This window comes from Silene latifolia, chromosome Y (genome assembly GCF_048544455.1).
Source record: "Silene latifolia isolate original U9 population chromosome Y, ASM4854445v1, whole genome shotgun sequence".
NCBI lineage: Eukaryota > Viridiplantae > Streptophyta > Magnoliopsida > Caryophyllales > Caryophyllaceae > Silene > Silene latifolia.
Window position 1 is genome coordinate 362,275,300 of NC_133538.1, and position 24,281 is coordinate 362,299,580.

The 24,281-nt window shown below is 37.9% G+C and overlaps 1 long non-coding RNA gene across 3 annotated transcripts; it reads right to left on the reverse strand.

The window, feature by feature from the left end:
- Nucleotides 1-1,725: 1,725 nt before the first annotated feature.
- LOC141627104 (uncharacterized) lies at nucleotides 1,726-7,289 on the reverse strand. Of its 3 annotated transcripts, XR_012536666.1 has the most exons (6): nucleotides 7,021-7,289; nucleotides 6,592-6,704; nucleotides 5,574-5,626; nucleotides 5,386-5,457; nucleotides 4,526-5,134; nucleotides 1,726-1,800 (listed from the first exon to the last, which is right to left on the reverse strand). It is a non-coding gene; the product is annotated as an uncharacterized LOC141627104 (long non-coding RNA). The 3 variants fall into 3 exon arrangements; XR_012536665.1 differs by lacking the exon at nucleotides 5,574-5,626; XR_012536667.1 differs by lacking the exon at nucleotides 5,574-5,626 and having other exon boundaries at nucleotides 6,592-6,707.
- Between the last annotated feature and the right edge of the window lie 16,992 nt (nucleotides 7,290-24,281).

The window sequence follows — 24,281 nt, forward strand, 5'->3', positions numbered from 1 at the left end:
AGCTTTTAATATAGTTTTTATAATGTTTAATTAAGTTTGGTTAAACCCTAATTTAGGAATTGGGGGTTTTTATGTGTAGTATGTGATGTATGGTCTATGTGTGTTATATGATAGGAGGAGGGTTCGTAGAAGAGGCATTTTGATACAGCTGTAGATACCGTCTGCTTGTTGTGCTTTCCAGGTAGGATTTCCTACTCAGTATTAGTCCCATAATGGGACATTGGTGATGTGATGTAGTTAGTTGTTTGATATGATGATTGTGATTGTAATTGTGATTGTCATTGGTTGTCTATGGTTCTCGAGATGCGTTCTCGGCTGAGTGGGGTCACTTGCGGGAGTGACTTCACGCCCTAGTTTCGCCCTTCGTGGAACCCGCCACGGAAGGGGATGTGCACATTAATGGGACAGGGTTATCGCTCGTATGATGAGCGGGGCTTAGGTGGGAACGGCTGCGGTCCCCCATCGCGTGGCTGGTCCAGGTGGACGATCGGTGATTGAGATTGATGGGATTGGAGTAGTTGTGTGTATGTGTGACGGTTAAGGCATCGTCTGTGTATCTTATCGTTGATATATATATATATATATATATATATATATATATATATATATATATATATATATATATATATATATATATATATATATATATATATAAGTTGTGTGATTAGTATCTTGACCCGTTTAAATGTTTTAAAAACTGTGGTGATCCATTCGGGGTGGTGAGCGGTTGCTTGCGGTATATCTTGGATACGCGTGGGATCTAGTCAGGGGATTGAGTCATCACATATCGAGTCTTTAGTCTTCCGCTGTGTTTATTAGAAGAGTTCCTTTCAGTTGGTTTATAGATTGAGAACAGTTGTATTTTGCTTACAGTTGGTTTTGTTATGTAATCACTTAAACTTATTTAATAAAGTATGTTTCTTCATTGTCTTATGATTATCATGCCTCGGGTAACCGAGATGGTAGTATCCTTATACCTGAGTGGTCCTGGTAAGGCACTTGGAGTATGGGGGTGTTACAACCAGAGACAATCAATCACACACAGCTGCAATACAACCACAACTAACAAAACAGCGTACACTAACCGATTACCACATATACTCAGTCACACGGCACAACAATACGACAACCGACACACTAAACAACCAACAGAAACTGAGTAGGCGAACCTACCTTTAACCAAAAGCAGCATTCCTCGATCAACCATACGACAAAAACCAAGCAAGCAATCCCTATACAAACAGCATACAAGCCTATTACTACCAAAACAACCCTAAAAGGAACAACCAAGACAAAGATGATGATGACGACATACCTACGCAACTCATAACGGCGTTAAGACCGCTACCCGACTCAAGCAAATCATCCTCAAGGCACTAGCATCCTCAAAGGCTCCCATAGAAGGTATTTGGTGAATGGAAAGGAGGGAGGCGACCTATAGATCTGAAGGAAGGAGGCGGAAATGATTTGCGGTTTTAACAAAACACGATTATAAGCCCTCGCTAAAAAGACGCTACTCAATCAAGTAACCCAGTTACTCGATCGAGCGGCCCTTACTCGATCGAGTACCCAAGCTACTCGATCGAGTAGCCTCTACTCTATCGAGTACCACTCACTTCTAAAGGCAATCATGGCACAAGGTAACTCTGGCGCGCATCACTAAGGGCTATTACCTGCTCCCAAGGTTGGTCAACGGGTCCCTAAAGGACGGGTATTACAGGTAGTGAGTTACTACCTGCATCTTAACAAGACCTGCCTGAGATAATTTGCATATCCCAACTTCTTGGTGAAAGCATCAGCCTGTACATAGAGCAAATTGTTGTTACGAAATAATATTATGAGACCGCTTAACGTCCTTCGAATTAATATTTACTCAATATTTCAAAAGCTGCTCGTGTATATTATAGGTCGTCGGAAAGACAAAGTTTGACACATTATTTAAAAGCTTCAGTGGCAATTTGTTTGAAAAAATTGCAAGACTAACAGAAGGAGCTAAACACGGCCAGTTGACAAATTACAACCATCTTTAATAAGTTGTCGAAAATAGTAACTTACTTGAGCTGTTTAGTACAGTTCATCTACCATTTCAGATAATGTGCAATTTTTCCTTCATTCATTGTCATCCTTCATTGCTACCATTTTTTCTTGAGCTATGATCATACAAAATCGAAGCACAATCAAACCAATTTCAAGAGAACTCTTAACCATAAAATATAAACTTGGACATGATAACTAGAACTCACGATGTTCTAGCGAAAGGGACAGGCGCATCGAGGGTGATAAAGTGACAGATAGATTGACCATGTTGTAGCCTATTAGCCATCACGTCTCCTGATAGCACCATCCGTATATCGAAAATTGTTGTACTATTAGGTCAAATAAAACTATAACCTCAGTACTGAACATATAAATCTAACATAATGAATATAATGGTGTAATACTACGGTTTTCTATATCTATGGGTACTCTATCGAGTGGGGCTTACTCTGTCGAGTAAGTATGTTTTTATACGAAACAGTAGTCTGTCTGATAGGTACTCGATCGAGTATGTGTGGCACTCGATCGAGTAAGTGACTTACTCGATCGAGTAAGTGAGTTTTACGGGCTGAGTTTGACGGATTTTGTTAATGATGCGAGATAAGTATAAAAGGTTGTCCGTCACTTTTCTTAGTTTCTTTTATCTATTCTAAAACCTAAGTGAGGAGAAAAGGAATTACATAGTTTGTAAATCCCGGAGCTAGCGGTGTCGGATTTCATCGTTCTTTACACCGTTGTGCTCCTTGTGTCGAGGGTAAGCTTTACATATAATTTTTATACTGTTTTGTTAAAGTTGGTTAAACCCTAATTGGGTGAGTTGGGTGTTTTGGGGAGTATTGTTGATGTTAGATTGTGATTGTATGATTGTATGTTTGATAGGAAGTAATTTCAGTGAAGGACGATGTTGATTAGCTGATTGTGACGATCTTGGTGATTGATGTTCCAGGTAGGGTTTCCCTACTCAGTATTAATTACATGACGTGTTTGGTTGTTTCATTGTGATTATTGTTAAAGTATATTGTTGGTGGTTGTGACGGTTGTTGGTTGTATTGTTGATTAATATCGTTGATTGTTGTTATATCTGTCTGTGGTCTTCGGGGTGCGTCCCTGGCTGAGTGGAGTCACTTGCGGGAGTGGCTTCACGCCCTTGATTTGCCTTTTGTGGAACCCGTCACAGAAAGGATGTGGACATTAATGAACATGGGTTTATCGCTTGATGGAGATGAGCGGGGCTTAGGTGGGAACGGATGCGGTCCCCCACTAGCGGTGTGGAATATCTGTTGCGATGGGTACTCTGGCATGACTACACACTTAGTGTGTAGTCAGTTGTGTGGAGATTGATTATGGAGTTTGGAGGATTGTTGTGTTGTTGAGCTGTTTGTGTACTTGTTTCGTTGTGGCTTTGTGTTGTGTAATTAGTACCGACCCCGTTTAAATGTTTTAAAACTGTGGTGATCCATTCGGGGGTGGTGAGCAGTTATTGAGCAGGTATGAGACGATGCGTATGGGATAGCTGGGATGAGTCACCACGTTGCAGTTTAGAAGTCTTCCGCTGTGTGACGCTCGATAGTATTTTTGACAGTAGACAATTTTGAGAACTTGTATTTCTTTTTAACAGTTTTGGTATTGGCATGTAATCACGTTAAACACTATTTACTTTTAAGTATGTTTCGTTATTGTTTTATGATTATCATTGTCTCGGAAAACCGAAATGGTAGCACTTCCATGCCTTAAGTGGTCTTGGTAAGGTACTTGGATTATGGGAGTGTTACAAATGAGGTCAAGAAACTCCTTGAGTTCGCTATTTCATGAAACGTCCACACTACACTAAGAACGCAATAAGAATAACAGAGGAGTAAAATGATTATAAGAAGGTAAAATTCATCTTTAGAAGGTGAAATTAGTAAAATTCAAGGCACTTCAGATCAGTCATATCTTGATCTGGCATAAATTGATCTGTGTCCCACTATATCCTCCCAAGGCACTTCAGATCAGTCATAAATTGATCTGTGTCCCATCCTGTCGCAAACCAGAATATTAGACCATAAATGTACATTTTAAAACTAGGGTCAATTAAAATATATTTTCACCATATGGTACCTGTTCGAGGGTATTCTCTTTACAAAGAACACTGCATCCAAAATAGTGTAGTCAACAATTAAGCATGAGATTAGCGTGACCTTTTGGTTGCTCTTGACCTTATAAGGTCAATTTGTGACCTCTTTGGTTGCTCTTGACCTTTATGAGGTCAATTGGTGACCCAATAGGTGTCAAATTATCATTGGTCGTAAACAAAACAAAAAGGGTTGGAAGGTGAAAAATGATTGGGTTGATGACCTAGGTCGCGACCTTCTGCTTGGGAGGTGAAAATGGGTCAAGATTAATAAGGTGAGATTAAGAGTAAAATCGGGTCGCGACCTAATTAGCGCGACCACTGCTTGGGGATGGTCTAAGCAAGAACTTAAGAACTGCAAAGGTATTCTCTTACCGTATTCCGATCAGTAAAGGAGGAGCCGTTCATAGCTTATGATTTGAAAGTAAAGAATATGAATGCATCCATCCATCTCCTCACACTCCTAATGAAGAGCTAAATAGATAAAAAAGATACAACAAATAGATAATATGAGATAACAAATTGAGAATCTTCAGCCAATAGCTTGTATTGTATATTACACAACGTACAATTAAAGAAAGCCCATGATACACCTCATTCCCAAATCCCAAGAGGTTAGAGTGCTAATACTACAATATCTTATACAATAAGTCTTGCGGAAGACGGGTCGGAGCAAGTGGCGGATAATGCCACTCACAAAACGAATAGGGGGGACAAGGTGGGGGCACTCCCATGTGCTTCCCTCTCTCCTCTATATGGGTCATTTGTGAGGGAAAATGGTATCCGTCACTCCAAAGTGACGGATACGTGCCGTCACAAATGAGATTTTGTGTATCTTATAAAGCCGCGAAATAAAGCCGCCAATATATTGAATGGTCCTCTTATAACAAAGTTTTGGACTTTTGGAAACTACAGTCGGCAGCATACCCATATTCGTCAAAGTATCCACCTTGACCATCTGTACCAAATCCTCCCTAAGACAATCTGCAATACACCGAAGTTAGGAAAGAACGTTAGAGACAGATACGCAATTTCAAGTTTTTTTAGCTTCTATGTAGATGGATTAATTGTTTCCATTTCAATGGGGCTATGTAAGATGATGGAATAAAGGAAAACGGCAAATTAAACTCTCTAAAGTCTTGCATAGTAAGAGCAGAGCATCTGTTCATATTGTAATTAACCTACTGTGAACATTAGCAATGTTGTCCCTGAGAACACTAGAGAGAATCTAATACCTGAACATTATCAATGTTGTCCCAGTTCTAGAGAGGAAGAAAAAAAAACCTATTGGCAAAGCGCATGACGAGCTGCAAATAACAAAAGTATGAGGACCAAGATTTCATTACAGAAATGAAAAAAATATAACAAACCGAGGTACTTTATGAAGAAATCAATTACAATAGTACCAAGTATTTCAACTTACCCAATAAGTAAGAAAACCAAGAAAAGGAGGGCAAGTGAAAACAGAGAGGACAACTTAGTGCATTGAAGGCAGCGATAGAAGTAGCGAATGTGTTTGGCCACCAAAAACAGTAAGGTTAATCAAGGTGGCAATGAAGGGAATAAAATATAGACCCATAGCTTATACAGAGTTTGCAAAATCAAATTTAGACCATTTAAAGATAATGGACTATAGTTGAAAATGACTTGGACATGCTATAGATGCGAACAATAGATCACAACACCATTCTGTCTTGAGTAGTTGTTTTAATCATGGATCAGAGCAACCGTCTTCCTTGAGTAATTGTTTTAATCATGTATTCATGCGACTCCTTTTATAACGAAAAAAAAGAGACATTCACGTTAATGTCGACATTACCTTATGCACTAGCGGAGCTAGGATTTGTACTTAGAAGAGCGAACAATTTCAAGAGACGTGAACAAGTAATGGTATAAAATAAACTTGAAAAAGGTTCAAAAGCTTTAATCAAAAACTTAATTTTCATACCCACGAAGAGCACGGACACAGTGCATGTGAAAATAATTTATGGTTAATAATTAAATTGCCAGATTGGCGAGCACATTCAAACTTATATTGACAAGTAACATTTCCCAGCCTTAATGTATAGTTGAATCCTACAGCTTAAGGTAAATATGAGCAAAAATAAGTAGATTTATCAAGAATTCTACAGCTTAAGCTAAATATTGAGTAGCTTTATCAAGAATTCATCATACCCATTCTAGCCTTAAATGAAAAGAGGAAAGTAAATCAACAGTTTTACACGATGAAAACTCTGACAGTTTTAGCCACAAAGTATAGAACAGTTTCGGGAGAAAACCTAGCCATGTTCAAATATGTCAACACAAAGCATGTGCCATTAATCACAAAGTTAAAGACTTGTGAACAAAGGATTGTTAAATGCTCATTTTACTAGAAAAACAAAGCATACATTCATGGTTAACACAATGCCAAACTAATACTCCATAGAAAAGAAGCATACCTGGTTAAAGTGGATGACGATGGCCTAAAAAAAACAAATAACGATGGCGGCAAATAGCAGGCGGATGACCAGCTAACCGGAGGTGATGTGAAGATGGTGTCGCATGACTCGATCTGCTAAATTTACAATAACGTTTTACTCAATAACACCAAATCAACAACACCACAAAATAATTTTCATATTTTATACAAAATCTCCAATTTTTCATATGAACCCTAAATCTAAGGGTTACTAAATCCACACCAGATGTGTAGCGAAAAGCTTTTTAATAGTTTGCACAATTCATCGACAAAAAAATAACCCACAATTCATGGGATAAGATAGAATTAAGTAGAATCAAGTAAAGAAGAAGTATCAATTTCACTAACCCTAAATATAAAATCTAATCACTTTAACATGAGGATTACACAAACTAATCAACCCTAATACCTATTAGATAAGGATAAGGCACGACAGGGTAATCGTGGGAACCGTCAGGGAAGAGACGAACGGTGCTGCTTGTTGTCGCGGATTATGATGGACGAGTCGGTGCTGCTTGTTGTCGATGAATGCCTGATTGTAGCAGTGGGTTGGCGGCTGATGGCAACGAGGTGTGGGTATGGTGGTATGGGGATAGATGGGATGAGCAAAGGGAGTAGCGGTGTAAAGCATCGAGGGTATGGGAATTGGTGGTAGGTCTGAGGAATGAGGATATCAATATCAATCGCGAAAGTTGTAATTAGGCCCCTTAACTCTATTCAATTGTGAAATTAGGCCCCATAAGTTTCAATTGGAGCAATCAAACCCCTTAAGTTTCACCAAAAGTGAAATTCAACCCCATTTTAAAAAATTTCACCAAATTCTTATATTAAAATCACTTTTAATACAATTTATCAATTATAAAATATTTCTTTTTATGATTTTAAAACTTTTATATTTATATTAAATATTGAGAATTATTTTTTTGAATTTTATTGTATATAGACAATTTATGATATATGTATGGATACTATACAAGTTATAAACAATTTACTAAATATGTATGTAAAAGTATTTTTCAATGATTAATAAATTACGAACAATTTCGTAAAGTTATAATTAGTAATTTTTAGTATATAATAAATGGTTTAATACTAATATAAAATATTTTTGATTAAATTTTTTGTAAAATTTTTATAAATGGGGTTGAATTTCACTTTTGGTGAAACTTAAGGGGCCAAATTGCTCCAATTGAAACTTATGGGGCCTAATTTCACAATTGAACAAAGTTAAGGGGCTTAATTACCACTTTCGCGCAATATCAATTATTTATGTTCTGCAGTAGTAGTATTATTTGCGGCGTTCTAGAGAAAACGCCTCATTTCCGTTATTTGAGGCGGTTTCTTAATAAAACGCCTTAAATAGTTTCTTTCCGTCAGAAATATTAAAATAACTTGTATTTGCTGCTATTTGGTAAAAACGCCTCAAATAAGTAGTCGCAAATAAATATTTTTCTACTAGTGTCACATGCGTACTTATGCCTTACATCTCACCATAAGAACGGATGGGAGCATCAACCCCGGCGATCATATCGCAACTAGCAGACTTGCATCTCACCTCTAGTATTCGATAGGATCAAGACTCTTACATTCAACCACATAAGACGTAAACTCTCGTGTAGAAAGACATATGCAAATGACCATAATCAAGCAAGATATTTACTACTCTTAGACCAAATTTTCCCCGGGTAGGACTACGATAATAATACGATCCTAGTCTAAATTTGGCCACTCTCGGAATGTACATTTCTGATTCGACATGCGGCAAAATCAGCCCGCATCCAAGACTCGATGACAAAATGAAAATCGAGTACCCCAATCGCCAGCTCAGCACAAAAGTGGCGGAAAGACTAAGATAAAACTCACTTTCCAGATCAGCACAAGTGGTCAAACCCGTACTTGACAGAATCAGCACAAGTAGGGCGTAAATATAAGTCAAGCAAGAAGGCATAGCATTATGACATTTTCACAAGAATACGACTCATTTCAATTAATCATGTGGAATAAGTCACTCGTATTTGAAATAAGATAAATAAATGAGAATAAATGAATTAAAGATCATATTATAGATAAATGAAGACCTTTCATATAATTTATGACATGAATAAATAATAAGTTCCACATTTATGATTCTTGTGAGAAATATACTCCCTTCTATTCTACATAAGTGTCCCATTGTCCATTTTCGTCTATTCACAATAATGTCTCATTGTCTATTTTTGGTAAACTTTTATACTTATTTTAATCACTTCAACCCCACAACAATACCCCACCTCAACCCAAAACAATACTTATTTTAATCACTTCACTCATAATAATACCCACAATACCTTTCCTCTATCTAATTACATCACCCCACCACAATACTTTACATTATTTAACTCCTTTCCTTAATTCTCGTGCCATGTCCACAATGGGGCTATTATCCAGAATAGGAGGGAGTATAAAAGAACGACAAATAATGAATTTAAAATACATAAAACATGTGACGGAATTCAAATTAATTAAACCCAAACAAAATATTCTACAGACAAAAATTAACCAACCGAGGCTACGGCCTAGCCATGACCAGCCCAGCCCAACCATGGCCTGGCCGCACACCCGGCACTGCTCAGCCACGGCCTGCAAGGGCTGGCCGCAGCCCCTGCACAGCAACAGTACACGACAGCATACAGTCCCCAGCAAAACGCAGCAACTCTCCTTTTACAACCCATCTTAGGACGAGTTTTCTAGGCTTAAACACGGTCGGTTTCACCCCGTACAAAAGACCCAATCAAAACATGTACATATACTTGAGACGTAAGCAAAGAAAATGGTTCAATTTAGCATTAAGAAACCCGTCAAAATAGTCCGCGAAAACTGCCCAACAAAACCCTTTTTCACGGTTTCTAGAGGCTCACCTATGACCGTCTTAAGACGAAATTTTAAGCATGAAAAGAGTGGAATTTCTTACATACAACCAACCCATTACATATATGGATATACACATGAGACAGAAATTAACTAATTAGCTCAAAGCATCCGTGTAATAGACTCAAAAACAGTCCACAAAAGTCACCCATCATCAACTCATATACATGGTTTTCTAGACAATTTGTGAAGCCGTCTGAAGATAAGTTTTTTAACATGTTACAAGGTGGAATTTACCCAAAAAAAAAAGGCTCTATTCATTCATGTATATGCACACAAGGTATGAGCTATCAATTTGACTCGAACCAACAACAAAATCAGCCTCAAAATCGAACCCAAAACTGTCCCAATGCAGCCCTTTTTCACGGTTTTCACCTCCATTTTGAGACCGTCTTAAGACGAAATTTTAAGCATGATAAGGACGGGATTTCTCACCTACAACCAACCCAATTCACACATATATATGTACACAAGGTAGGAGCTAACAAAATATCTCGAACTAGCAACAAAATCTACATCAAAATTGAGCCCAAAAACGTCCTATGCAGCCCCTTTATTCACGGTTTTCACCCTATTTTTGAGACCGTCTTAAGACGAAATTTTAAGCATGAAAATGATAGTATTCATCCAAATAATTAACCCAACATAACTACCCACTTCACCATGAATCCAAAGGTACTAACTTTTCTCAAAATGGATAAGTAAAACTTGTATAAAACCATCACATACAAACATAGTACAACACAAGTAAAAATGTAGACTTATTCACTAAAAGAGTGAATAACCATACAAACTGTAATACTCCGTATTTATAAGTCTTGGGGTACTCTATCGAGTAGCCCTTACTCTGTCGAGTAAGGGTAAGTTGCGAGATAAAATAGTTTCTGACCTGTTGGGTACTCGATCGAGTAGCTGGGGTACTCGATCGAGTAAGGGGGTACTCGATCGAGTACCTTGGGTACTCGATCGAGTGTCCGGTTTTACGGGGAGTTTTCTCGGGTTTTGTTAATTATGCGATTAAGGTATTTAAACATAGTCGTCATTGTTTTAAATCACTTTTACAAAACCTAAAACCCTGTTTAAGAGAGAAAGCAACCAGTTCATCTTCCTAATCGCATCCTTAGCAATTCCCGAGTTCAGATCGTCGCTTCTTGTCGTTATTCGTATCGTTGAGTTCCCTGCGTCGAGGGTAAGCTTTTAATATAATTTTTATAATGTTTTGTTAAGTTTGGTTAAACCCTAATTTAGAGATTGGGGGTTTTGTGTGTAGTTTGTGATGTGTAGCCTCTATGTGTTATATGATAGGAGGAGGGTTCGTAGAAGAGACTTTTTGATACAAAATTGTTGATACCGTCGATTGTGTGCATATCGGTAGGATTTCCTACTCATATTAGTCCCATAATGGGATGATTGTTGATGTGTTGAGATTGATTGTTTGATATAGTAATTGTATTGTGACTATTGTGATTGTGATTGTGATTGGTTGCCTATGGTTCTCGAGATGCGTTCTCGGCCGAGTGGAGTCACTTGCGGGAGTGGCTTCACGCCCTAGTTTTGCCCTTCGTGGAACCCGCCACTAAGGGGATGTGCACATTAATGGACAGGGTTATCGCTCGGTATGATGAGCGGGGCTTAGGTGGGAACGGCCGCGGTCCCCCATCGGCGGGTCCAAAGTGGACATCAATGATTGAGATGATTGGAATTGGTTGGTTGTGTGTGTGTGACAGTTAAGCCATCTGTTTATCTTATTGTTGATATATGTATTGAATTGTGTGATTAGTACTGACCCCGTTTAAATGTTTTAAAAACTGTGGTGATCCATTCGGGGGTGGTGAGCAGTTATTGAGCAGGTGTGATATGACGCGTATGGGATAGCTGGGATGAGTCATCACGTGGCGTTAGAAGTCTTCCGTCATGTCGACGAAGTCTAGTAGCTTTGATAGTTTTAGCAGTAGACCGTATGAGAACCTTGTAATTCCTTTTATTAGTTTTGGTTTGAACATGTAATCACTTAATCTATAATTACTTTAAAAGTACGTTTCTTTATTGTCTTATGATATTCAAGACTCGGGCAACCGAGATGGTAGTATCCTTATACCCGAGTGGTCCTGGTAAGGCACTTGGAGTATGGGGGTGTTACAAATGGTATCGAGCGGCGATTTTGGAACTCAGAACAAATGAACATAATGAACATAGGGAGTCTAATAAAATGAACCTGGTGTATGTGTAATGGGAGCCCCGACCGATGCTAGGTTTTGGGTGAGTAGGCGCCCTCACTTCAAAATCTTGGCCCCATGATACTTAAGCCGACATGGTATGGGAACGTGAAGTCCGTGTGTATATGTGCGACGTGTATGTTAATTGTGCTGTATATGGTTTGTTGAAAGCATGTTGCATGATAGTTGGTTGACATGTTGGTTGGAATCGTTGGAAAAGTATATGAGAATGATGAATGATATGGTAGAAAAAGAAAGTAGTTCGTATATGATGATGTGTGATGAAGTGGATTTGTAATGTTGTTGTATTAGTAACATGGAAATAGGATTTGTAGTGTATGGGTGTGATTTGTGTTATGAAAAGTTATGAAAATTTAAACATGCGGGTAATACATGATTGAAAGTTGAATGTTATATGAGCATGATAGATGGTAATATTTGACTTTTGGTAAGTAGTAACATTAAGAATAGAGGTTCAATGATATGTGTTTTATATAACGAATTGGATGAAAAGCATGACGGTTGTTTATAACGTGGCACTTGATAACACGAAGTAGATTATTTTGTTAATTGTATGAGGAGTCGCGCAGATTTGAATACGTAGTTGTAATCATAATGTTGAAATAATAATGAATGCATAGTACATTGGGGTATGTGAGATAACATGCGGGTAGTATTCACGAGTCTGCATGACTCGATCGAGTGGGTTTGATTCGATCGAGTGGGTACTTGTCGTTATTTTGACCAGAATCGTGTTTTTGGGCACTCGATCGAGTACCTCTGGCACTCGATCGAGTATGGGGGTCACTCGATCGAGTATCCGGCTACTCGGTCGAGTAAGTCAGAGATCAGAAGGTCTGTTTGGGTTCTGGAGTCGGGGCACTCGATCGAGCATGTTGGGCACTCGATCGAGTAGCCTCAACTCGATCGAGTAGGTTCTGGTACTCGATCGAGTGGGGTCCGTGCAGGTCATATGCGTGTTTCGGGTCATATGTCTATCTTTTTGACATTCGTTGCATATTATGTTTAATTCAAAGGTGTTGTATTACTTCTTTATGCATTGTTTTACGTATGTGTTGGTCCTGAAGCGTAAGTTACCCAATCTTATGATGTAAAGAGTGGCACTATGATGAGTATGAGTTCGGTGGAGAGGACATGAGTTATATGTGATTGTGATAGATGGTGGAAAAAGAAAAGGAAGATTGGTATAGTTTATTGAGGCATGGCGTACGTTTTGCGAGACGGGATGAGTGATATGATTGTGTGTTGAGTAATGTAAAAATAAGTGAATATAGGCAAGGGATGATGTGAGTATAATGAACGTGAGAATGAAGAGATTGAAAGTAAGAATGTGGATAGTGGCAGCTTGCGATGTGTAAAGAGTTATGGAGGGAAATGGTTAGGAGTCGTGTGGGTTATGGATTAATGTAGTGAAAGTTTGTTTAAAGGGGTTGAGAAGAGTAATATATAGTGAACTTTGTGGAGACATGTCGCGAGGTGTAATTGTAGACAGTGAGTGAGTTGGGAGGTTTAGTTTATTAAAAGATGAACTACTTTGTGATTTCCTTGGGTAATTAACGGTATTAAATGAATTCTGATTTCTAGAGATGTAAAAAGGGAGATGCAATTGTTTGAACATTAAACGTTGGTTCTATGGATAGATTAGTGGCAAGTATGAGTGATAGCATAATAAGAGAAGATCCATGGTAAGAAAGAGTGAGATGATGTCGGTAGAAAATAATGGAATTGAGTTTTGGAGCAACGAAGGGGTAACCAGATTTCTAAAGAGTTAGCTAGAAGGAATAAGGAGTTGAACTATTAATTGGTATTATTGAGTGTAAAGAGAAAAGAAGGATAAAAGTAAGCTGAGGAAAATGTTCACCGGAGCTATGTGATATAAAGATAAGGAATCATCGAAATATGTGATGGTATCACGAGGATGTTAGCTAAAGGTTATATAGGAGTTTCAGGGCAACATGATTGGTAATGAGTTTCGAGGAATTAAGGGAGTAAGAAGTTGGTGGAGTATTGGCACGATACGAGATATTTGGTGGAGAGTTGGATGACAATACAAATAAGATAGCATTGGGAATAATGTTGAGGTAATTTTGTGGATGGGTTTGATGTTCGTTATTTGCAATGTTAACCAAAAATGGTAGAAAAACCATGTTATTTTGATATGAGTGTAAGAGATTTGATATACGAGCAGCGGTGGCATTGTGGTGTTATCACTAATGGCTAAGAGTGATGGAATATTAGAAAGGTAGCAATTCTAAAGAGGTTGATTTGGTAGGGACCTGATTGTTGTGTATGATTGTGAGAGGGTATAAGATGTGGTTAGATGAGGCGGACGCTATTAGTTGAATAGTGAAGGTATGGTCATATTTGGCAGGAAGTGAGGGTTGTGCGAATGGGGGAATATGTTATGAGGGGCATATGAGTTAAACTCGGGCGGCAGGTAACTTTTTTTTTTCGAGTGTTAACTTACGTGGTCAGGATTGACTAGTTGGTTGTGATTACGTCCGTGATATGTGTAAATGTTTGTGTGAGGTTCCGACCTCACAAGAAGTGGTATGGTGTGATAATTATAAAGTTGTTTTATGAATGTTCTCAGAATATATATGTTGGGCACGGTAATTTAATTGAATGATATCCAAAAAGGTAATAACTTGATTGATTTGACATAGCTAGTTATAATTTTATGTGTATTGATAACACATGTGTATTCCGGGAAATGGTAGCGATGATGTTCATGAGATGCTTATCTGTTTATCCATATAATATGTTGCGTGGTGATTTAATAAGGTGGATTTAAGTAAGTTTTTCTTGTCTGAGAAGTTATCTTTGAGTCGTATTTATGGGAATTGTATGCAGTTGTGATGTCTATCGGTGTGGTTGTGGTGCCTTGGGTGGTGATCCGGGCACGGTACATAGTCTTTGTGATGCGGGTATTTTCGCACTACGTGTGGCTGTTGGTGGCGGTGTTGTGATGCCGTCACCGGTTGTGGTGGAGTAGGCGGGATGATTATGATTCGAGTTTCAAAAGTACATACCAGTTATACATAGATTGTTGTTTTGTTTGATGTTGCTCTCTGCGAGTGTCGGTTTGTCTTTGATATAGACGTTGTCTTGCTTATTCATGTTTTCTTTACCAGGTTAAGTTGGGAATGAGGTAGAGTATGATGTGAAATAGAGTTGTATATGTTTCGTTGTTGTCATGGGATAGTGATAATCTGTTGATGGGACACGGTTGTGAGAGGTTGTTACGGTAATTTTGATCTTGTTTTTAGATGAGACATCGGTAGACATGGTAATGGAAAATGATTCGTGGAACATGTGTTGTAATGAGCTGAAAGCGGCAGGTAGTTCATAATCTTTTGTTGAGACAGTGAGTGTAGGGTGTTGGGGAATTAGTGTCATGTTAAGTTGTGTATGAATTTTGCGGTAATGAAAGAAAGAACTTGAGGATCTAGTGTGCGTGTACGTAACGAGTGCGGATCGTGAGTTATGATTCTGGGAGATAAGTGCCTTACATAGAGAGGTATGTTGTTTGGCAGTAATAATGAAGAGTGGGTATGGTGATTTGCTACGAGTTTATGGTATAGGTTAGGTGCGCTGCCGAATGAGTTGAGGAATGGGAAATGTTTATGTATGGGAGCCTTGGATATAAGAATGGTGAGTGTTTGGTTTATAGACGGTTATCTTTGACATGTGGTGGTACAGAGGGTAATGAGATATAGATATGGTTTGGTATTAGTGAGTTACGAGGACGTAACATTTGTCTTAAGAGGAGTAGGATGCGATAAAACAGATTTTGATGGTTGTACATATGGTAATATATTCGGAAGTTGAGTCTTGATGTAGAATAAAAGATCGATTCGTGTTGTGGGTGATTTTATTAAAGGTCATGACCGTGCTTGTAGTAGCGTGATGTTTAGGAGTGTGAGAATATTTCGCTAGTATTGACAGTTGGATGATGAGGTTACGAGTGTGAGTAAACTTCGAGGACGAAGTTCCTTTTAAGGGTGGTAGAATGTAACATCCCGTTTGATGTCTATGAGTGTCTTGGTATTGGATTTGATAGTTGATATTATGGAGCTAGCAAAGATTAGAGGATGGTAGTTGGTTATGTATGGAGTTGGTGTCGTGAGAGATATATATGTGGTAGATACGATATAGCGAGTCATGTTGTGGAAGTAAACATAGTTGGTGGAGTGGGTGTTAAGAGTTCATGTTCTATGTTCGGTCGAGTTCTTGAGTCCTTAGCTAAGTTGTTGTGTCTTGGTCGAGTCTGTATGGTTGTTTTTATGTATGGGTTGAACTTCGGGGACGAAGTTCCTTTTAAGGAGGGAAGACTGTAATACTCCGTATTTATAAGTCTTGGGGTACTCTATCGAGTAGCCCTTACTCTGTCGAGTAGCCCTTACTCTGTCGAGTAAGGGTAAGTTGCGAGATAAAATAGTTTCTGACCTGTTGGGTACTCGATCGAGTAGCTGGGGTACTCGATCGAGTAAGGGGGTACTCGATCGAGTACCTTGGGTACTCGATCGAGTGTCCGGTTTTACGGGGAGTTTTCTCGGGTTTTGTTAATTATGCGATTAAGGTATTTAAACATAGTCGTCATTGTTTTAAATCACTTTTACAAAACCTAAAACCCTGTTTAAGAGAGAAAGCAACCAGTTCATCTTCCTAATCGCATCCTTAGCAATTCCTGAGTTCAGATCGTCAGTTCTTGTCGTTATTCGTATCGTTGAGTTCCCTGCGTCGAGGGTAAGCTTTTAATATAATTTTTATAATGTTTTGTTAAGTTTGGTTAAACCCTAATTTAGAGATTGGGGGTTTTGTGTGTAGTTTGTGATGTGTAGCCTCTATGTGTTATATGATAGGAGGAGGGTTCGTAGAAGAGACTTTTTGATACAGCTGTTGATACCGTCTGATTGTGTGCATATCAGGTAGGATTTCCTACTCAGTATTAGTCCCATAATGGGATGATTGTTGATGTGTTGAGATTGATTGTTTGATATAGTAATTGTATTGTGACGGCTGTGATTGTGATTGTGATTGGTTGTCTATGGTTCTCGAGATGCGTTCTCGGCTGAGTGGAGTCACTTGCGGGAGTGGCTTCACGCCCTAGTTTCGCCCTTCGTGGAACCCGCCACGGAAGGGGATGTGCACATTAATGGACAGGGTTATCGCTCGGTATGATGAGCGGGGCTTAGGTGGGAACGGCTGCGGTCCCCCATCGGGCGGTCGGTCCAGTGGACATCAATGATTGAGATGATTGGAATTGGTTGGTTGTGTGTGTGTGACAGATTAAGTCTGTCTGTTATCTTATTGTTGATATATGTATTGAATTGTGTGATTAGTATTGACCCCGTTTAAATGTTTTAAAAACTGTGGTGATCCATTCGGGGTGGTGAGCGCTTATTGAGCGGTGTGATATGACGCGTATGGGATAGCCGGGATGAGTCATCACGTGGCGCTTAGAAGTCTTCCGTGTGTCGACGAAGTCTAGTAGCTTTGATAGTTTTAGCAGTAGACCGTATGAGAACCTTGTAATTCCTTTTATTAGTTTTGGTTTGAACATGTAATCACTTAATCTATAATTACTTTAAAAGTACGTTTCTTTATTGTCTTATGATATTCAGTACCTCGGGCAACCGAGATGGTAGTATCCTTATACCTGAGTGGTCCTGGTAAGGCACTTGGAGTATGGGGGTGTTACACAAACACACAAAAATTCAACATAATGTCGAGTAACCTATCACCGTTACCTTTTTTCTCTTCAAAGAATATACTTCCGACCCAAAACTACTCTGGGTTGTCCAATGGCACATCTAAACACAAAGAAAAAGGTTTAGCATGGAGTTTCGAGCTACAAAATGGCACAACCAGAAACGAAGGAGAGGAAATCTTGGTTATTTCTTACATACAAAGATGGAGAATGAGGAGAGGAAGCTAATGACGTGAAAATTAACGAATTTGGTTGAGAAACGAAAGAGAAATTTTGATTTTTAGCTTGGAATGTATGTGTGTTAATGGTGGAGTTGGTGTTTTGGTCGATCATCAGGAAGCAAGGGGGAGGGGATTGGATTTTCCAAAAAGTGTGGGAGAGTTGTGATAGGTCATGAGTGGAAAAGAAATGAGTCCATGAGGAGATTAGGCCCAATTAGCTAAATGAAACGTTTTTAATAAAAACACGCCTCATAAATAACGATGCGACTATGCTTATCATGATAATAATAATTATTATGCTTACTACATACCCAAAGTTACATTTTTACGAAAATAAGTTTTGAAAATATAATTAGTTAAATAAATAAACCAGTTTGAAAAAGTAATTAAATCGTTTCATTTGAAGTCGATATATCACTAAAATACGTCTCAAACCTACTACAAACTTAAGACGGATATTTTCATCAACATTAAAATTATTACACATGTAAAGCAACATTTTTATGAAAATGGATTTAAAATACAAATAAAATAACGAAATGGCTAATTGAATTATAAATGCCAAAACGGAAAATACGCGGGTGTTACAATCATCCCACCTTTTAAAAAGTTTCGTCTTCGAACTTGAAAGCAGAAACGAACAGTTATAAAGATAAAGTTGGGATTTTCGAAATTGATAACCAAAATATCTACAAGGTTTGATATCATAGAAAATTAGAATTTCCTTTAAAAGTTTCAAGAAGAATCTTCCAAACGCGAAAGTTTCTTGTCAAAGAATGGAAGTGTTCTCATTGCGCATTTAAGTACATCGACATTCCAAATCAAAGACAAGGTCAAATTCCAAATCATTTGCAGAAATCCAAAATCAAATTCTTCCAAAAATATTTATGGAGAGTTTTCAAAAGTATAAGCCTCCTTACCTGGAACGAAATTGCTCTTGTCTGCACACAAGAGCGCTAACTTTCCAAGTTAACGACAGGCTCAAAATAAAATCATTCGCCAATAAGCGTAAGACAAGTTATTAGACGCCTTTAATAATGAGACCTAATATCTCATCAACGTCAAAACCAAATAAAAATGATAATCCACTTAAATTTTCTTTTGCAAAAGCCACATTGAAGGTAAAAGATCCATTTTCAAACTCTAAAAGATGTCACGTTTTTGAAAATGTAATATTAAACTTCGACAAAGGATCAAATTTTCTTTAGAATCCACCAAATTGAAAGCAAACTTTCATTTTCAAATCTTTAAAATAAGTAAAGTTTTTCCAAAGTAACACAAAATTTTAACAATGAACCCAAACCGGTAACTCAAAATGGTTAGAAATTGCACAAAATGAAAAGCAATTTAGACACCATAATTACAAAGTACGCTAAGGAACCCAAAACTTAACCAACAAAAAGACTGTGACGAACTTTTAAGGGCAAAAAGTCACGGTAAGGTCAACAAGGAGGTCAAAGAACATAGAGTTTTATAGGCCACTAGTATCAAACTCAAAGGGAAGCATAACGAACGAGGAAGAAAGGTATGAAAAGGCTTATGGTCAAAGAGAAAGGGAAATTAGACAACAAGAAAACGCCACATACTCAAATCTCAAATAACAACATCATCCTACTCGGTCCCTCAATTATCTTGCATAACTCTCAAGATCAAAGCTACCATCTCAACCCACATCCAACTAGCGTCAGCTAGTCTCCAAACATGGTAAAATCCTCAATCAAAGATCCTAATTCGAAGCCCTAAATTCCTGGAAAAGGTTCCTCAAATTTCCCTAAAATTTAGTCTTACAACCACATTACTTCCAAGGATTCCCTGAATCAACTTATGCCACTTTACTTCTAAGCTATTCTACGAAACAAAGTGCTTCACCACACTTGTGATTCAACACTCCAAATCATTAGACATCCACAAACGACTTCCACAAGGACAAGATCAGAACTACTTACAAAGCTATACTCATACCCAACAAACGTCAAAAGACAACACCAATCTATGTATGGTTATCAACATCCTAAAGGTGTCTTCCTCCAAACTCACGTCACAAACTTTACTCCGTATTTACTCCTAAAGTAGCAACGATCAACCTACTAAGCTTTTAAATCTCAAATACTATTAACACAGTCAAGTTCCATAACCCTAGTAACATATGCAACTCATACTTTACACAAAGAATTCCACCAATCAATCACACCCACTTGATGTCAAGAAATTAGGTATAAGAATCACCAAGGTATAGGTCTTACTACACTACATAAGTCTTTCCCTCAACACAACCTCTCTGAATAGGGGTTATGGGTCAATCACAAACAAACTCCTCAAAAGCCAAATCATCCGACCGAGGTTAACATTCCATAAGACAAAAATGAAGGTCTCCATGAGGGATCTTATAAGAAGGAAAGATACAATGACAGCTACCAAGATATAAGAGAAGAGTTGCGAAAGGTAAAGAAGCACAAAGATAAAAGGATAAGACAAGGTACTCTAAGAGAGGAAGGAATCTTCGGGAAGGGTAGAAACGTTCTTCAAGAGGAAGAGATCTATAAACAAGGTATTATGGAGGGAGAAACAAGAAACAAAAGCAGGTCAGGTGGGTACCAAACTAGTTTTCAAGGCAAAGCGGAAGGGAGTTTAGAAGAGAAGTAGCATCAATAAGTAAAAATATGGCGAGGTTGGTCGAGGATGAAAGACACACCCGAAACGATATCGGAAGAAGGAGCATTCTTTTTCTCGGGGCAGGCATTGATACGATGTCTGGGCTTCTTGCAATAGTAGCATGTCAAGGGTTTATTAAAGCATTCAATTTCCGGGTGGAAGGCTTGCCTACACTTGAAGCACTTGCGAGTTTCCTCAAGGTTGTTGTTCGATGGGGGAGTTTTTCCACCTTGCACTTGTTCACTTGACTTTTGGCCTCTTGGTATGAGCTTATTCTTCTTGTTAGCAGAAGACGAAGATGAGGGCACAAAGGGTCTCTTGCCAAAGGAGGGTCCCACCATCTTCTCAAGGCACAAGAATCAAACAAGCTAGAACCTACCGAATACCATGTACAAAGAGACTACCAACTTAGATCCTTAATTCTACCCATCTCTCATTCATTATTCAAGGTCAAGTTCAAATTTAAATTTGGGGTACACGTGTGTGCGTCGGGAGCATCATAGGCTCTAATACGAACTGTGACACCCCGCGATAAAGCGGAAAATATAACTAATAGATTAAAGCCGAAATTATGAAATTTTTAAAATTTTTTATCACTTACTAAAGTTTAACCAGCGGGAGTCACTGAAACAATGAAACAAGTTTAATGATAAGCAAACTTAGGTTGTTACAAACCAAGTCTTAGCCAAAATGGGGAAAAGATATCCCACAAATAACAAGTCTAAAAGGGTGAGTCTAAGCATAAAGATAGACAAAATCCAACGGTCAAGGTACTCGCTAGCTCACACATGTCTTCACCCCATAAATGCACCGACTAATACCTGTCATTCATGTAAACATGAACGCCACAGTCAGTGGGGAGTAACTCAAGGTTCTCCCAGCACATTATATCAAAATGAACATAACAAAGAACTCAAATAAGGCAAGGCATGATAAATAAGGGATACAATTCACTTGAACAAATAAGCATGGGATCTTTCATGTTAGAATAATAAGAAAAAGGAAGATAGGATAGCAAATGAGCATGTCATAGGCATATTTAAATAAGTGAAGTAAAGGAAAGAACATAGATACGGATAATTAATCACAAGCACAAATTCCAATGAAATGCGACATTGCGACTATCCAAATTACACAAAATTAGTACTCAGATCATGTGAGATAGATAAAGGAGTAGTCGATCATCGCAATACATAAAGTACAAAACCATAGCAATTACTTTGGAAATCTTCTAACAAACATTGCACGGGGCGTGGCTATTAACGTCATATGTGTACTTATGGCTTGCATCTCACCATAAGAACAGATGGGAGCATCAATCCCGGCCAAACCTGTACTTGCCAGAATCAGCACAAGTAGGGTTTAAATATAAGTCAAGGAAGAAGGCATAGCATTCCGACATTTTCACAAGAATACGACTCATTTCAATTAATCATGTGGAATAAATCACTAGTATTTGAAATACGATAAATAAATGAGAATAAATGAATTAAAGCTCATATTATAGATAAATGAATACATCATTATATTACTAAAAGAAGGCCCCGAAATAGCTGACGTGGCGCAAGGAAATTTCAGAAAACTTCATTTGGAGTTCTCTTATTAACTGGACAAATTTGTCCATATACTTGCACTGTAAAAGTATTTAGTGAAAACTGGAGGGTAAAACAGTCATTGCCTCTCCATCTGTATATTCTACGGAGCAATTCCCAACACACATTCAATTTTCAAAAGATAATGATACGGCGCCACCCGGTGGCGCTCAATCTCAGCGACACCTTCTCATATGCACCCTATATTATTGTGGTCCCCCATCACATGTTTGTGATGTACCCATTATTAATAGGACCTCCACTTATTGCATGTGAGAGGGTGGCGCCGAGATTGAGCGCCACCGGGTGGCGCTAACTCATTTTCCATTTCCAAAAGAAGCGTGCTTCACACAATTCTCACCATTCAACACAGTAACCCAGACTTACTTCATCTCCTTAAAACAATAAGCCCTATAAACAACCTCCTCTAAATGCTCTCCTTTACATTATCGTTACTAAGGGATTTAAAGATGGGAGATTGCAGGTGATAATTTTTACCTCTCTTTTACTGAACAACCACGAATTATTGTTCTATGCCAGGTGATAATCTTTACCTCTTTCTTTAATTTCCACCATTTTTTTAATCATCTAAAGTTTTAGTTCAATTAATAACTTTATCAGCTTCTCTTATCATATGAATTAGTATTATTTATTTAAATAATTTTTGTTTTTGACTTTTTTATTTTTTTGAAATTCGTTGATTTTATCTTCATCTTTTTCAAGGTTTCGATTATCTGTAATTAAGTTTAGAGTATTGAGGAATGAATGAATGATTTAGTTACTTTCAGTTCACCTAATTGTGGATATTGATAGTTTTGCCCCATTCTGTGTTGCGGTTAATTGATTACTGGTTGTAATTACGACAAAATTTCAGGGATGAAGATTGGCGGGTCAAGAGATGTGAAGGTTTTGACTATAAAGTGTCGAAGAAAGTTATTAGGATATTAGGCTCATTAGGGCCGGCTATTGTCCAGGGTTTATGCTAGTTGGATTTATTATATATACATCTATGTATTGAACCCAGAATCACAACTATCAATAATACAATTCCCTTATTATGAAATATTCCCCCCTCTATAATCGTAACATGGTATCAGAGCCTCTTTCTATAGGACTCTAAAATCGCTTCCGCTTTCTTGCCGGTGGGCAAAAACTACAATGCTCACCGGCGGGATTTTCTACCTTGCTCTAATAATAAAATTAGTTTAATTTCAATTTTTGCAAAAAAAAAAAAAACAAAAAAAAAAACACGTTCAATTGCCTTTTCTTTGGCCGTGAAGTATTCATCAAATAAAGTTCATACGAAAGTCATACATATCAATATGATGATTGTTTTTCTAGCAAATTCCAAATTTCGTGGTTCATGAGTCTCACGCTTCATATTGTGTTATAATATGGAGTCTCTTGTGAAGATAAATTTCTTGGACGTTTCGGTTATATTTCATAGAATTGTTGAGATCTACCAAAAAAAAATCTTCTTCTCTTTACATCCGATTAAAATCATTCAACGTCTAAGGAGGTACTTGATTTCTTTGGAGTCCGAAAAAATTAACGTTCTCCAGATCTTGAAATTGACGGATAATTTTCCGTTTTATTGATATTTGTTAGGTTCGATTAAGGTTCCTACAAATTAGCTCATATTCGACAAATCCGAAAAACTTAACGTTCTTGTTCGAAGAATTTTTAACGAGTCTTATACTCATTTCATACCTACCCTTTGAAGACGAAGAAGATTAATGAAGATCGAAAAAGATGAAGATTTCATTTTTTTCCTTTTATATGTTTTTTCTTTGTATTTCTCCAATTGTAAAGTTCGTACTATGTATTGCCTTTACGATTGCGGGAGGGTATTAAGGTATTAGGCTCATTAGGGCTGGCTATTGTCTAGGGTTTATGCTAATAGGATTTATTATATATACATCTATGTATTGAATTTAGAATCACAACTATCAATAATACATAATACAATTATCTTATTATGAAATACCCCCCCTCTATAATCGTAACAAAAGTAACAATCTTCCAATCGGGCAGCTCCAATAAATTAGAAAACAACATGTTCGCCATTGCGTATCGTTTTGTTTCCTCATCCTGCCTCAATCTCTCCATCTTTCCCTGAACTTCATCCTACCTCCATCTCTCCATTGGGTTGGTTGTGCGTTTCGTATACTCTAGGGTGGTTTGCGATTACAATGTTGATATTGTAGTATTATTCTCAATTCTTTTTATCAATTGTGGTAAGACGATCTAACTTCTTTTACTACATCTTTTCTTACCTGATTCGTAAATATCGACGACATTTTAGTAAATATCGACGACATTTTTCATAAAAAAGACGATCACTACCT